The 15214-nt window shown below is 49.6% G+C and overlaps 1 protein-coding gene across 6 annotated transcripts in view; it reads left to right on the plus strand.

Annotated features, from left to right (window-relative positions):
- The window catches only part of KIF16B (kinesin family member 16B), a 288909-nt gene that overhangs the window by 137881 nt on the left and 135814 nt on the right, over positions 1–15214 (plus strand). The gene's annotated exons all lie outside the window — the stretch shown is intronic.

The following is a 15214-nucleotide window of genomic DNA, read 5'->3' on the forward strand; positions in this document are numbered from 1 at the left end:
GAGGTCACTGTATTGGGTACCTCATCTTGATCGGATAAAGCATAGCTTTTGGTGGCACTGACTAAAGGCTACTTAGTTGTCATTGTAATTGAAAACTAGAGAATAGTGAGAAGCTATGACACCTAGTTATGACAAAGTAAAATGATATAAAAGTTGGGAACTGATATGTATGGTAAAGGCAAACAGTAATTCTTTGATAAGGTTTAACATCCTCTTACATACGTTTTTTGTCTTAAGAGTAAACAGACATGGTATTTAATACTTGGTAATTTACTATAAGACTAAAATCAAAGACTAAGCTCATGTTGAAAACACCCTAATGAAAGATTCTTACAAAAAACGAATGTATCCCCTCACCAGCCAGTCAACTTTCACAGAATCATAGAATTATAGAACTGGAAGGGACCTAGCTCAGTCCCCTGCACTCATGGCATGACTGAGTTATCTAAACCATCCCTGACAGGTGTTTGTCTAACCTGCTATTAAAAATCTCCAATGATGGAGATTCCACAGCCTCCCTAGACAATGTATTCCAGTGCTTAACTCCCCTGACAGGAAGATTTTCCTAATGTCCAACCTAAACTGCCTATGACGGGTCTTCCCGGGGTGCAACCTGGAACTGGGGTACTGCTGGGCCCTCTGTCCCTCCAACCTGGGCTTCCTTTCACATTGTGATGCTGTTGCTAAGCCACAAACCTCTGTCAGTTACTGTACTTACACAGACATGCACAGTCAGGGACACACCCAGCTGAGCTTCATGAATGTTTCTCTCAGTTCACTCATGAACTAACAGTAGAGAGGCTCCAGCCGATTCCCCCAGCTCTGCAGCCTAGGACCCCAGGGCTGTACTGTCTTGCCCTGGTCAGATGCCTGACCAGTATAAGTTTATGACCCAGTCTGCCCCTCCCTCAATGTGGAGAGGATATGCGCCAGTTTTTGTTCCTGAGCAGATTTTCCAAGCACTTTAACCAAAATGCACTGTTTTTAGATAAAATGTAAAACAGATTTATTAACCACAGAAAGATAGATTTTAAATGATTATAAGTAATAAGCGTATAGATGTAAGCTGATTACATACAAAATAAAAGTAAAATTGCAAACTGAGTTCTATAAATTAGACAGGATTTGAATCAAGCAGTGTCTCACCTGGTAGATGGTATAGTTCCTTATAACACAGGCTGGGATTCTTCTTTCCAGCCTGGGACCACTTCCCCCATTCCCAATATTTGTCCTCCAGATGTGCTTCCAGGTGTTGAGTTGTGGGGGAAGTAAGGCCAAGTGATGATGTCACTTCCCCTCTTTTATAGCTTTTTCCAGCTTACTAGAAAGAGCCTTTGCTATGACGTGGGTCAAGCAGTCTCCAATCTACATGTGCTACCTCTGAGAAGTTCCCATTGTATACAGTTCCTAGGACAGTTGTCGTGAGTGTGGACTCCCTTTCATGGGCCATCAGCAGCATCTGGCTGCTCCATTGTTGTACCTGACGGGCTGGTTGTGGGTGTTCCCAACCTTAAAACATATTTCTGTAACACACACACAGCAAAACTTCATAACTGCCCATACAATGGTAGCACATACAATCCAACAGGATATTAATGCTTAACAAGTCAAGACTTTTAAATTGATACCTCAACGAGGCATACTTTGTTCAAAACATATCATAATTATATGACATGTGAATATGGGGGTTCCAGGGTATCATTTTGAGCCACAGCATGGCACATCATCCTTGCTGCAATTTAAGCCCATTGCTTCTTGTCCTAACCTCAGACGTTAAGGAGAACATTTTTTCTCCCTCCTCCTTATAACAACCTTTTATGTACTTGAAAACTGTTATCGTGTCCCCTCTTAGTCTTCTATTTTCCAGACTAAACAAACTCAATTTTTTCAGTCTTCCTTCATAAGTCATGTTTTCTAGACCTTTAATCATTTTTGTTGCTCTTCTCTGGACTTTCTCCAATTTGTCCACCTCTTTCCTGAAATGTGGCACCCAGAACTGGACACAATACTCCAGTTGAGGCCTAATCAGCACGGAGTAGAGCAGAGGAATTACTTCTCGTGTCTTGCTTATAACACTCCTGCTAATACATCCCAGAATGGTGTTTGCTTTTTTTGCAGCAGTGTTACACTGTTCTCATATTCAGCTTGTGATCCACTGTGAGCCCCAGATCCCTTTCCACAGTACTCCTTCCTAGGCTGTCATTTTCCATTTTGTATGTGTACAACTCATTGTTCCTTCCTCAGTGGAGTACTTTGCATTTGTCCTTATTGTATTTCATCCTGTTTACTTTAGACCATTTCTCCAGTTTGTCCAGATCAGTCTGAATTTTAATCTTCTCCTCCAAAGCACTTGCAACCCTTCCCAGCTTGGTATCATCCTCAAACTTTGCAAGTGTATGCTCTATGCCATTCTGTTAACTATAGAAAGATAGATTGTATGTGATTATAAGTGGTAGGCATAAAGGTCAGAGATAGTTACCTTAAGAAATAAAAATAAAAACACACACTCTAAATCTTAAGCATTTAGTCTAAGCGAAAGTTGACTCAAGCAGCGTTTCTCACCCTGGCAGATGGTACAAGCAGGTCATAGGTCCTCAGTACATGAACTGGGACTGCCTTCCAGTCTGAAATCAAACTTTCCTAGTTCAAAGCCTTTGTCTTCCAGACGTGCTTCCAGGTGTTGAGATGGGGGGAGAGAGGCCAAGTGATGGTGTCAATGTCTCTCTTTTTTATACTTTCTTCTAGCTTGCTGGAAAGATCTTGGCTGTGACGTGAGTTAGTCTTCCCCCATGGTGTATGTGCCTTCTCCAAGAAGTCTCTGAGATGATAGATTGCATGCTGATGAGCCATTAACGCCATCTGGCTATTGATGGCTACTCCTTTGTTGTAACTGAAAGGCTGATTGTGGGTGTTCCCAAACTCACAACATATTTAAGTAACACATATAACAATACTTCATAACTTCCCATACAATGATACAAGGATATTAATGTTCAGCAGATCAAGTTTTTTAAAATAATACCTCATAAGGTATACTTTGTACAAAACATATAATAATATCACAGAGGTGAATATGGGGGTTCCAGGGTGCTACTTTCAGGTACAGAGTGTCACAATGATGTCATCAATATACCTTTTAATATTCATCTGTTGGCTGGGACTATATCTCAGCACTTGGATGAAGTATGGAAGATGTCAAACATAGAGAATTCAGCTAAGGAAACTTTTGCCTTTCCAAAAAGTGAGAAATGTTTCACAGTATCTAGGGCTTCAGAGTAACAGCCGTGTTAGTCTGTATTCGCAAAAAGAAGAAAAGGAGTACTTGTGGCACCTTAGAGACTAACCAATTTATTTGAGCATAAGCTTTCGTGAGCTACAGCTCACTTCATCGGATGCCTGAATCTAGTATCTAGGGCCTGAATTAAATCCCATTGAAGTCAATGCATCAGGCCCATATTGTATGGAAGAAGGGCACTACTGCATTTAAAATAGCCACAGTTATCGTTGTTTTCTGGAGATAAAAGGAAAGCTTTAAAACATGGCTATATAATGGCTGTTTCTTGAGACAGTCTTGAAAATTTGTTTTTTGAAACCCAAAGTAATTATCCTATCCTCCTTTTTCACACACTTTATATTGCTGCTTTCTTGATAATAATTCACACTGAATAGGTCAGATAAACATTTACCCATAACCAAACTGATGAGCTCTTCTCTGTTGTTTTTTTCAAATCATTATTTCAAAGAATGAGTTTGTTTTCATCCTCTTCTCTGGAAGAACTTACTTTGATACCAGTTTATGAAGTCTACCTTATGTGCATGTGCAATTTAGCAGGTTTGATGTTGCTTTATAGTTTTTCTGCTAAGAACTAAATATTGATGTGTTTTTACATCCCCTAGCCATCTTTTGTACATGGGTAATTCAGTTGCTTTCTGCACATTCAGTAGCTACTTACAGTCTACTTGTTTTAGTAACACGGATGTTTTATTTTTCAATTAAGCAACCTGGCAGTGTGTGTCAATATATATACAGATTAAGATGGAAGTCAGCTGAGCTCAGGTTTATGAAGCCTATATAGTTGCCTACAACTTTTATATCTCTGCCTAGAATTCTGATTTTGTAAATGATTCTCAAATGTACTGAATCTTTATTAGACTATTTATGTCAAGTTGAGGCCCAAATTGCTCAGATTCTCTGAACAGGCTAATTAATGTAAACAGTTTTGCATCATATTTGGAGGTGGTTGCTATAGTTAAATGTCTAATAGCCTGTCTGGGGTAGAGGTAATGTCCTTCTGGTTGCTTGGCAGTTACAGAGCATACTAAAAGCAATAACTTTTCAATAAGAAATAATTTTAACAGTTCCCAAAAGTGTGCAAGGCACGTTACAGAACAAATGGAAAAGCTTGGTCCCTACCTTGGGGATAGTATCGACTAGTTGTATATATTAAGTATTTACCTTGACAACTATAACGTGTAGTTAGCTACAAATAAGAGTTGCAGAAAAAATAGCAGGATGTGATTCTTGCCCTGAAGAGCTTGCAAGTGAGGAAAATAAATCATAGGAAAGGGATTGGTTGAAGAAGGAAAACAAGATAACAGTTTCAAGATAACATTGTTAACCAAGGAGAGATTTAGGACCACAGGTTCCCTTAAATCACTTGTGTACTTTTTGAAACTCTCTCCATTAGTTTAGTAATATGAAGGTTTTGATGGTTCAGTGATGATACTGGTCCTGATTCGCTTTGCACTATCACCACTTTAAACCACATTGACAATGTAAAGGGGTCTTTTTACTCCTCCTCCCTCTCTGAGACCATTTAACACAGAGGTGGGCTATAAAGGTGGGCTGAGTAAAAATATCAGGCCCACTGTGTTGATTGGGGTACACGTAGTACAGTGATGAGCCATATATGTGCCTAGACATTGTGACAAAGTTCCTCCTCTACCTTGGTGGGTCTTGCACTTATTGGCAGATTTTCTCGCCTTGGAGCTTCACGGCAGCCCTCAGCTTGGCCGTTTTTCTGAACCCACAGTCCAGTTCAACGACTCCTGTGTCTGACCAGGAGTTGGGAGGTTTGGGGGGAACCCGGGCCTGTCCTCTACTCCGGGTTCCAGCCCAGGGCCCTGTGGAATGCAGCTGTCTAGGGTGCCTCCTGGAACAGCTGTGCGACACCTACAACTCCCTGGGCTACTTCCCCATGGCCTCCTCCCAACACCTTCTTTATCCTCACCATAGGACCTTCCTCCTGTGTCTGATGATGCTTGTACTCCTCAGTCCTCAAACAGTCTGCGTTCTCACTCTCAGCTCCTAGTGCCTCTTGCTCCCAGCTCCTCACACATGCACCACAAACTGAAGTGAGCTCCTTTTTAAATCCAGGTGCCCTGATTAGCCTGCCTTAATTGATTCTAGCAGCTTCTTGATTAGCTGCAGGTGTTCTAATCAGCCTGTCAGTCTTAATTGTCTCCAGAAGGTTCCTGATTGTTCTGGAACCTTCCCTGTTCCCTTACTCAGGGAAAAGGGACCTCCTTCGCTTGCTGCTCAGCTATCTGCTTTCTATTCTCTCCTAAAGCCCCCTGGCCTGGGCTTTTCTTACTTTTTGACCCTGCTTCAGTTCGCCCCTCCCCCCCCGAGCAGGCCAGACGCTTTTTCTTCGGGTTTTTTTTTTTTTTCTGTTTTTCTTTGCTGCCATTCGAGTGCTGGTCGGCTGCCAGCTTGCTGCCAGCCCACCACGCCTGCCCTCAGACGCTGCTACTGCTCCAGCTGAAACCCCCGGAGGAGGGGGGAGGACTGTCGACCCACTCCCCGGAGGAGGGGAGTGGAAGCCCCCAGACCCAACCGTTTTGCTGTATGTTCATAGACCCGTACCGAGCTGAGAGGAATCTTCTTATCTCTCCGACATTCCTGGCCTGCTGGAAGCCTTGCTGTTTAAAGCTACAAAGCCAGAAGAGAAGATAGCCGACAGAAAAAAACGTCCAGAGAAGCTACAAATCATCGTGGAGGGGGCCGTAAGACTGAGTAATTTTTGAACTGTACTCTCGTGTGGGGGGAGTTTGACTGTGTCTTAACTGCGTTTGTAGGGGCACAGGGGGTGTGGCACGGAGCTGCGCCCCGATCCATTGGTGCCCCTCCCAACACTACTACAACCGTTACGGCCCCACCCGCCGTCCGTCCCTGCTGGCAACTTGCCATCTGCCTCTGGATTCAGCTGCTTGCTCTGAATTCTGCCATCCGGACCAGACACAACAGCCGACCAAACGAGACTCCTTGGGCAAACGCACGTGGGTCCACGTTCCCCCCCCCCCCGACTGCCCACCCCACAGTTTGCCCCTACTACCTAACCCCAACTCCTGTTTCCTCCCCTGTCCAGTCTGACCCATTTGCCCCCCCCCCCCCGCCTGCAGCCCAACAGGGAGAAGTAGTTAATCTGCTTTCCCCTCCTCCTCCTGGTGTCTCCCCATCTCTCCCTGCTCACGATGGCGGGGAATGAGAGGGGTGAGGCCCCACTAATAACCTCAGCTGCCCCTCCCCCACCTACCCCCCTGCCCAACCCCCAAACCTCCCCCCCACCACTGCTGCCAAAACACCTGCCACTGCCCCTGCAGGGGCATCGGCAGCAGGAGGCACCGGGGCGATTACTGCCGCTGCTACACCCACCACCCCCCAGATTCTAGGAGAGCACCCCCAGTTGGCCGGAAAAGCCATGGTGTGAAGAAGGGAAAGGGCCCCGCTACAACCACCAGGCCCTCCATGGCAGGGGCTACCCCCACCGCTGTGGCCTCGTCATCGACCATGGTGTCTCTCCCCGCTGTTCCCTCCACCAGCTCTGTGAGCATCCCTCCCCCAGCCCCCAGGGCGTATGCCCGGGCGGTAGCAGGCCCCCCCCCCGCCTGCCACCTCGTCATCTCGCCCACCCACCACCTCCGCTACCATCAATAGCGGCTGGGGCCCCTTCCCCACCATGACCAGGAAGCATGGCATCCTTTGCCTCCTGGTGCTCGCCTCGCCCCACATGGAGACACATGTGCAGGCGTTGGCGAGGGTGGTAGGACCCACAGCTATTTTGGCGGCCTCCAAAATGTACAGGAAGGTTGTCTTTTTCTTAGCATCGGAGGCTGCCGCCCAGGAGGCAGTGGAGAAGGGCCTGGCGGTGGGGGGAGGGGTGTTCGTTCCCCTGGAACCGCTAGAGGACCTGGGCATCGGCCTAGTCCTGACCTCCGTCCCTCCTTTTTTACCCAATGCCGCCCTGTTATCCGCTCTCTCCACCCTGGGGAAACCCGTTTCTGTCATCAGCCCTTTCCCGTTGGGCTGCAAGGACCCCACCCTCCGTCAAGTCCTTTCATTCCATCGGCAAGTGCAGCTTCTACCACCGCCGGCGGCGCGACGGAGAGGCGCTCGAGGGGTCCTTCCTAGTCCCCTACCAGGGAGCCTGCTATCGGGTCTACTGTTCCACAGGAGAGGCCCGGTGCTACCTCTGCCGATCAGCGGGGCCCCCATGTTGCCTCGCCGTTACCCACCTGAGCCCCTGAACCATCGCCTCTGCCCCCCGACACGACCCCTGCTAACCAGCCCCCAGACGATGCTATGGAGGGCTGGACTCTAGTCCAAGGAAAGCTAGGCAAGCGGAAGGCTCGAGCTCCGCTGCACCCATCCGATGCGGAGGCCCCCCCGGAAGACCAGGAAGGGAGGGACTGACACTGAGCCTTCCGCTGTGCCCACGAGTGAGATCCCTCTGCTGGTGTCGGGAGGGGAAGACAAAATAGCACTGGAAGGTAGGATCTCCCCTCCGAGACCCCTGAGGAAGCCCCTTCTGCCTGAATATCACCCGAACGCCGAAGCGACCATTGTAGTGGGTGCCAGAGGGGAGACCCCCGGGGTGGCAGAAGACGACCTCTCCTCCATGTATGAGGAGATCAAGGCCCTAGGTTTGATCCCGGTCACCCAGGGAGAGGATGACCTACTGCCGGCTGGCCTTGATCTGGGCAACCTCACCCCAGTCCCCTTTTCCCCATGCTCCCTCCCCCTAACCGCCTTCCTAGGCGGGCACTCTATAGAAGGTAGTCCACCACCTGATGCCGTGGCTGCCAAATCCACCACAGAGCCTGCCCCTAGCATCACTGGGAGCCCCCTCCCCTTAACCCTTGAATCTGTTCGGGAGACGCCACCTCTTAGCTGCTTGCCTCCCGAAGCCCAGAGCCTCGCCTCTGACCCTGCCCCCACCCCATCCCTGCCCAATCCACCTCCTCCTGCAATGCTATTGCCACCCCTGGGGTTATTTCTTTCCCTTTTTTTGCGGATCCCCCCCAAGGAGCAGTCTTTGCATTTTCCTGCCGCGACCCATTAGGAGCTGCAATTTTCCCTCCGCCATCGCCTTCTACCCCAAGGCTTGAGATGGACCTAATAACTTTAGCCTGTCAGACGACCCGTCAGTGGTCTGCACCCTGCCTGCCTGCCTCAGCGGACCATGAGGCTGCACCAAGAGCCCCACCAGGGAAAAACTGGGAAATCGCAACCCTACCCCTCTATGAGCTGCGAAAAGCATTGCCGGAGTTTTTAGAAGACATCCGTGGCTCCCGCAACAGGGTACAGCTAGCTCTCCAGCTATGGGGGGACTTTGATCAAATCCTCCAGGCCACAAGGGCCCTTATAAAGGAGGGTAGAGGGAAAGGAAGGCACGGTGCCACAGCCTATGGGCGGGCCCGCAGCTTCCGTGATGATTTAGTCACTTACGGGATGGGTCACGGATTGTTGCGCGACCCTCCGGGGGCCGCAAACACCCCTGCCAACAAGGAACCCCTCCCCCCCCCCAGCCCTCCGCATGACACCTCTCATTATCGCAACTTTGAACACCAGGGGCTGTAGGATGGCTCTCCGCAGGTCCCAGGTGCTCTCTTACCTTCGGGAAAGGGGGTATTCTGTGGTTTTCCTGCAGGAGACCCATACGGAGCCGACGGCTGAGGACAGCTGGCGGCTGGAGTGGGGGGATGGGATCTGCTTTAGCCACTTCACGATTTGACAAGCTGGAGTGGCGACCCTGTTCTCCCACAACCTACGGCCCGAGGTGCTAGTGGTCACTGAGGCTGTGCTGGGCCACCTGTTGCATCTCTGAGTCCGTATGGAGGGGCTCGTGGTCAACCTCGTTAACATCTATGCCCCGACAACAAGCCCGAAGCGGCCGCAATTCTATCAGTGGGTGTCCGACTTCCTCGGCACCGTAGATTCTCACGAGTACCTAGTCCTGGGAGGGGACTTTAACACCACCCTCGAGGAGCAGGACTGCTCAGGGGCCGGGCTGAGCTGAGCCCGGCCGCCGCGAACATTCTCCGAGAAATAGTCGAACATCACTCTCTAGTGGACATCTGGCGTGACCACCACCCAGATGACACTTCCACATTCACCTTTGTCTGGGTGGAGGCCCATCGGTCACACCACTTTCGGTTCGACCGTATTTATTTATTCCGTTTCCATCTTTCACAAGCCCACTCCTCCAACATTTGGCCGGCCCCATTTTCCGACCATCATTTAGCCACCATAACAGCCTCTCTCCGTGCAGAGAGGCTGGGGCTGGCCTATTGGCATTTTAACAACAGCCTGTTGGAGGATGAGGGCTTCGTGATGTCCTTCCGGGAGTTTTGGCTGGCCTGGCGAGAGCAGCGGCGTGCCTTTCCCTCAGCACGGCGATGGTGGGATCTAGGGAAGGTGCGCACCAAGCTCTTCTGCCGTGACTACACCCGGGGCACCAGCCGATGGAGAAATGCAGCGATAGAGCAGTTGGAATGGGAAGTCTTAGAGATGGAGAGGTGTCTGGCCGCCAGCCCTGAGGACCCATTCCTCTGCGGTGCGTGCCGGGAGAACCGGGAGGAGCTCCGGGCCCTCAAGGACCGTCGGGCCCGAGGTGCCTTTGTTCGATCCCGCATCTGCCTCCTTCGGGAGATGGATTGCGACTCCTGTTTCTTCTACGCCCTGGAGAAAATGAGGGGGGCCAAGAAACACGTCAGCTGCCTTCTAGCAGAAGACGGCACCCTCCTCACGGATCCGGTGGAGATGTGTGGGAGGGCCCGTGACTTCTACACAAGCCTTTTCTCCCCGGATCCGACCGATCTTGGGGCTTGCAGGGTGCTCTGGGAGGAACTCCCCACAGTCAGAGTGGGCGACCGAGACCGACTAGAGCTGCCTCTCACCCTGGCCGAGTTCTCGGAAGCCCTCCGTCGCATGCCCACCAATAAATCTCCGGGCATGGATGGGCTGACCGTGGAGTTCTACTGCGCGTTCTGGGACATTCTTGGCCCAGACCTAGCTACTGTCTGGGCCGAGTCTTTGCAGGGCGGGGTCCTCCCTCTTTCGTGCAGGCGAGCGGTGCTCGCCTTGTTGCCGAAGAAGGGGGACCTCCGCGATTTATGAAACTGGCTTACTCCTTAGCACGGACTACAAAATCGTAGCAAAAGCAATCTCGCTGCGGCTAGGGTCCGTGATGGCGAACGTGATCCACCCAGACCAGACCTACACTGTCCTGGGCCGCAGCATTTTTGACAACCTATTTCTAGCCCGAGTCCTTTTGGAACTTGGGCGTAGAGACAGTCTGTCGTTCGCCCTCCTGTCTCTTGATCAGGAGAAGGCGTTTGATAGAGTGGACCATGGGTACCTCCTGGGCACTCTGCAGGCGTTTGGATTCGGAACTCAGTTTGTGAGTTTTCTCCGGGTGTTGTACACTTCCGCGGAGTGTCTGGTTAGGCTCAACTGGACACTGACCGAACCGGTCAGCTTTGGGCGAGGAGTACGGCAGTGGTGCCCCCTCTTGGGCCAGCTGTACGCTCTGGCAATCGAGCCCTTCCTCTGTCTCCTCCGAAGGAGGTTGACAGGGTTGGTGCTGTGGGAGCCGGAGCTGCGACTGGTCTGTCGGCGTACACCAATGACGTGCTCCTCGTGGTCCAGGACCCGGGCAACTTGGCGTGGGTGGAGGCTTGCCAGGCCATCTATTCGGCAGCCTCCTCTGCCTGAGTCAACTGGGTCAAGAGCTCTGGCTTGGCGGTGGGGGACTGGCGGCGGGTGAGCTCCCTCCCACCCGCGCTTCAGACCATCCGGTGGAGCGCGGGTCCACTGCTCTACCTAGGCGTTTACCTTTCTGCCACACACCCTTCTCTGCCGGAGAACTGGCAAAATTTAGAAGGCGGGGTGATAGAGCGGCTCCGGAAATGGATGAGGCTACTCCGATGTCTCTCCCTCCGAGGGAGAGCACTGGTGCTTAACCAACTAGTCCTGTCCACGCTCTGGTACTGGCTCAACACCCTGGTCCCGGCCCCGGGTTTCCTGACCAACCTCCGGACATCAATTCTAGAGTTCTTTTGGTCAGGAATGCGCTGGGCCCCTGTTGGGGTTCTTCATCTACCCCTGAAGGAAGGAGGGTAGGGCCTGAAGTGTCTGCACGCTCAGGTCCGTGTCTTCCGCCTCCAGGCCCTGCAGAGGCTCCTTTATAGTGCAGGTAGTTCGACGTGGAGCATATTGGCGCACGCCTTCCTGCGCCGCTTCCAAGGGCTCCGATACGACCGGCAGCTCTTTTATCTCTGTCTGAGAGGTTTTCAGCGAGACCTCTCCGGGCTGCTGGTCTTCTACCAGGACCTCCTCCAGACCTGGAAACTGTTTTCAACTACCAGGTCCGTGATGGCCACCGTGAGAGCAGATCTCCTGGCGGAGTCCCGCTCGGTGCGCCAGAGTTTGGTCCTGGTGGAAGTCACGAGAGTCAGAGACCTCCTGGACTACGACCGGGGAGACTGGCTGGATCCCCTGACACTCGCTCGGCGCATGGGGCTCTCCAGACCTCATACCCCCGGCGCGTACTTCAGGAGGTGAAGGCTGCCTTGACGCCCGCTGCTCGGGCTTATCTCAACCGAGCCCTGTGCGAGGGCGCACCCCGCCCACCCTCTACCCCAGGCCCGCCGGACCTTTCAATTGGGCCCCTACCCCGTAGATCCCAACAAACCCCTTACCCTTTCACTGCGAGCTGGCTGCACGAGCTGCAGCCGGTCAGCTTCCAAACCATGCCAAGGAAATATCTATATACACTCACGCATCACACCCTTCACGCCCACACCCTGGTGTCCCGCCCCGATACAAAGTGGCGGGACCTACTGCCACCTTTGGAGGGTGAGCAGCTCTGGTGGGCCAGCCTGTATTCCACCTTGGTCCCAAGGCCTGTCAGGGACATTAGTTGGCGGCTCCTTCATGGAGCTGTGAGGCATGGGCATATTTTTGATGCGGTTCACCCCCATCCTGGATACTTGCCCTTTTTGCAACGTGAGGGAAACCCTGGCACACGTATATTTAGAGTGTGCCAGGCTGCAGCCCCTTTTCCGACTCCTCACAAATCTTTTATTACGCTTTTGGCTACACTTTTCCCCTCACTTTTTTATCTACACACTCCCCATCTGTGGCCCCACAAAGTCGCGGGATCTCCTGGTTAACCTCCTCCTACCCCTAGCTAAAACAGCCATCTATAAAACCAGAGAGGGGAGACTGGCCAATGAAGCGTCCTGCGACTGTAGGGCCGTTTTCCGATCCTCAGTAGTACGTTCACATATCCGGGTGGAGTTCCTCTGAGCGGCGTCCACCGACTCCCTTGACACCTTCGAGGAGCGGTGGGCGCTGTCCGGGGGTCTTTGCTCGGTGACCCCGTCCGGTTCCCTCCGTCTGACCCTTTGATTGAGGGGAAGAGCGAGAGGCCCCAGCCCCAGCCGTTGCCGTTGTGGATACCATCATCACTGTCACCTAGGAGAGGTCCTATCACACGTGGGTGTACACCCCCCCTACCCCCAAACCGCCCACCCCACAGCTGTGCCCATCTTGTCGGGCACTCTCAGGAGAGGAATAATCGGTGACACTGGGCGTGGCACTAGGTAACTCGAGGGGGTGGAAGACCATGAGTGTCGAGGAAGCCCCACCGCTCTGGGCCTAGGCTAGCCTGAACACTTCTCCCTCCTGAAGGCTGCTGTGTTATATCCTGCGTTTGCTTTTGTTTTGTTGCATAGTTTTGCTTGATCCTTTTTGGTGATTCTTTGTAAGTGTTACACAAATAAAATTCTTTTCTGCTTCAAAAAATTACTCTCCTGTAGCCATCTGGCCCGACCCTGTCACAATATGTAAATACTGTTTTTGACTTCTCATGAGCATCATGGAGTAAGAGAACCTTAAGATTAAATTAAGATTGTAAATTCTTCAGGACACTCATGTTGTACTTTGTTTGTGGTTTTCAGAGTACAGCACATAGTAAAATGGATTCCCAGTCCTAAATGGAGGTGTTGGACAGTAATGCATAATAAATTATAGATATACGTGCACCACACACAATGTTTTTGTTTTTTATTGTTTAGTAGATATGGTCATTTGTTTGTTTTTTCAGCAGCTTCAAATGCTGTCTAAATCCCAGTCAGCAATAAAATGTCTTGCATTGTCTATTTTATGACATCTTGCTGCATATGATCTCTGTGTAATGTTGTCTCGTCAGGCTATCAGGATATGAAAGGAGAGGCTCAAATCTGTATTAGCTAGACAAAACTGTTAAATCCAGTTTTCAGTTAAAGTAGTCTAAAAATAAGTGATCACTTTGCAGTGAGCTGTCAGTCCTTTGAAGTTGGATACACCTTTTTTTTCTTAAGTTCTCATACCTTGTTACTGAATTAATTGTAATTCAAAATTCTCTCTCACCTCTCTTGTAAATATATAATTTGGGAAAATAAAGACCGCCAAACAGTGGTTACAGCAAGTGAACTTGTGCTAGGGTTGACATGCATACAAAATTGTGTCTCAGTTGGTACAGTATTGTCATTTACCCCTAATGCAATAGGGAGAACACATCACCCTAATGCCTGTTTTATTTTTGAGTTAGTGGGCTCACATCACTCTAAAGTAGCAAAATGTATTACAATTGCAAAGTGATGAATAACTTGCCCAAGTGGATGAATTTAAAGTTTGTTGTTTGCTTTGGGAAGTAATGTGTTTTGCTCATCAAACATTTATGGCCTGAACAAAACACAGGCTGTTTCCTTTTAAATCTAACTGGATCTAGAAAGGTTAATACAGCCAGCGTATCAGTGTCTCCCATCAGCTTTCTCTCAAGATTTTTTGCCACAATGAATAGGTTTGTTATCTTCTGGTCAAAAGGAACTGGTGGCTTCTGGCCATGGTGCTAGAGGTATACCTCTGTTTAAAAGTTAAATAGAACTTCATTTATCACATCCCCAATCCACTACTTTCCTTCTTCCCCCTTTTTATGTTTCTGTACTGAATTCAGAGTGTATAGAGCAGTGGTGGGAAGCCTGCGGGCTGCATGTGGCTTATCAGGATAATCTGCTTGCGGGCCTCGAGACATTTTGCTGACATTGACCGTCTGCAGGCACGGCCCCCCGCAGCTCCCAGTGGCCGCGGTTCGCCATTCCTGGCCAATGGGAGCTGTGGGAAGCGGCGGCCAGCATGTCCCTGTGGACAGTCAGCTTCTGCAAAATGTCTCGCCGCCCACAGTCAGATTACCCTGATGGGCCGCAGGTTGCCCACCACTGGGGTAGAGCAAACTCAGTACTGTACATTTGAGGATATATGACTGAAAACTGTGAACCTATAAAATAATATTTATCTGCAAAGATCAGAATTTGTATAATTTCCTTTTCATTCACTGTGATTGATCTTTTTCATTTTTATGGGTTTTATTTTAAAATTACAGATTGTTAAAAAAAGAGCGACTTTAGAAACAAAAGTTGTACAAGAAGCAGGGAAGGCTACACAAACCAATCCGTGGGAATAGACAAGCTAATTTAGTCTAAACTACAATACATCTGAAAAGTGCAGATTAGTTAGTTGAATTAAAATTTATTATATAAAAACAATAAATATGCTAGGAAGTGTTTTTATTTTTAATACTTGATGCCTTAAGTATTTTCAGAGCAAATATTCAACCACAATCTGAGCAAGTTCTTATGTGCATCAATCAGCTTTTGTGACATATGAAATATACTTCTGTTTGTACAGTTAGAGAATGTGAGGCAACTTGTATTTCGGAAGAATGATCTATTAGTCATTCAAAATCAATTCTAGCTCTATATGTTGTTTTAAAAGGGTACATTTTCAGATTACAAGATACCTGAACAAATAATGGGATTTACATACTTTATTGTGCAATTTTTAGGGTGTTTTTGTACATAGACTTTGTGTCATGTGTTAGATTTTCTT

Source organism: Caretta caretta, chromosome 3 (genome assembly GCF_965140235.1).
Source record: "Caretta caretta isolate rCarCar2 chromosome 3, rCarCar1.hap1, whole genome shotgun sequence".
In the NCBI taxonomy this organism is placed as follows: domain Eukaryota; kingdom Metazoa; phylum Chordata; order Testudines; family Cheloniidae; genus Caretta; species Caretta caretta.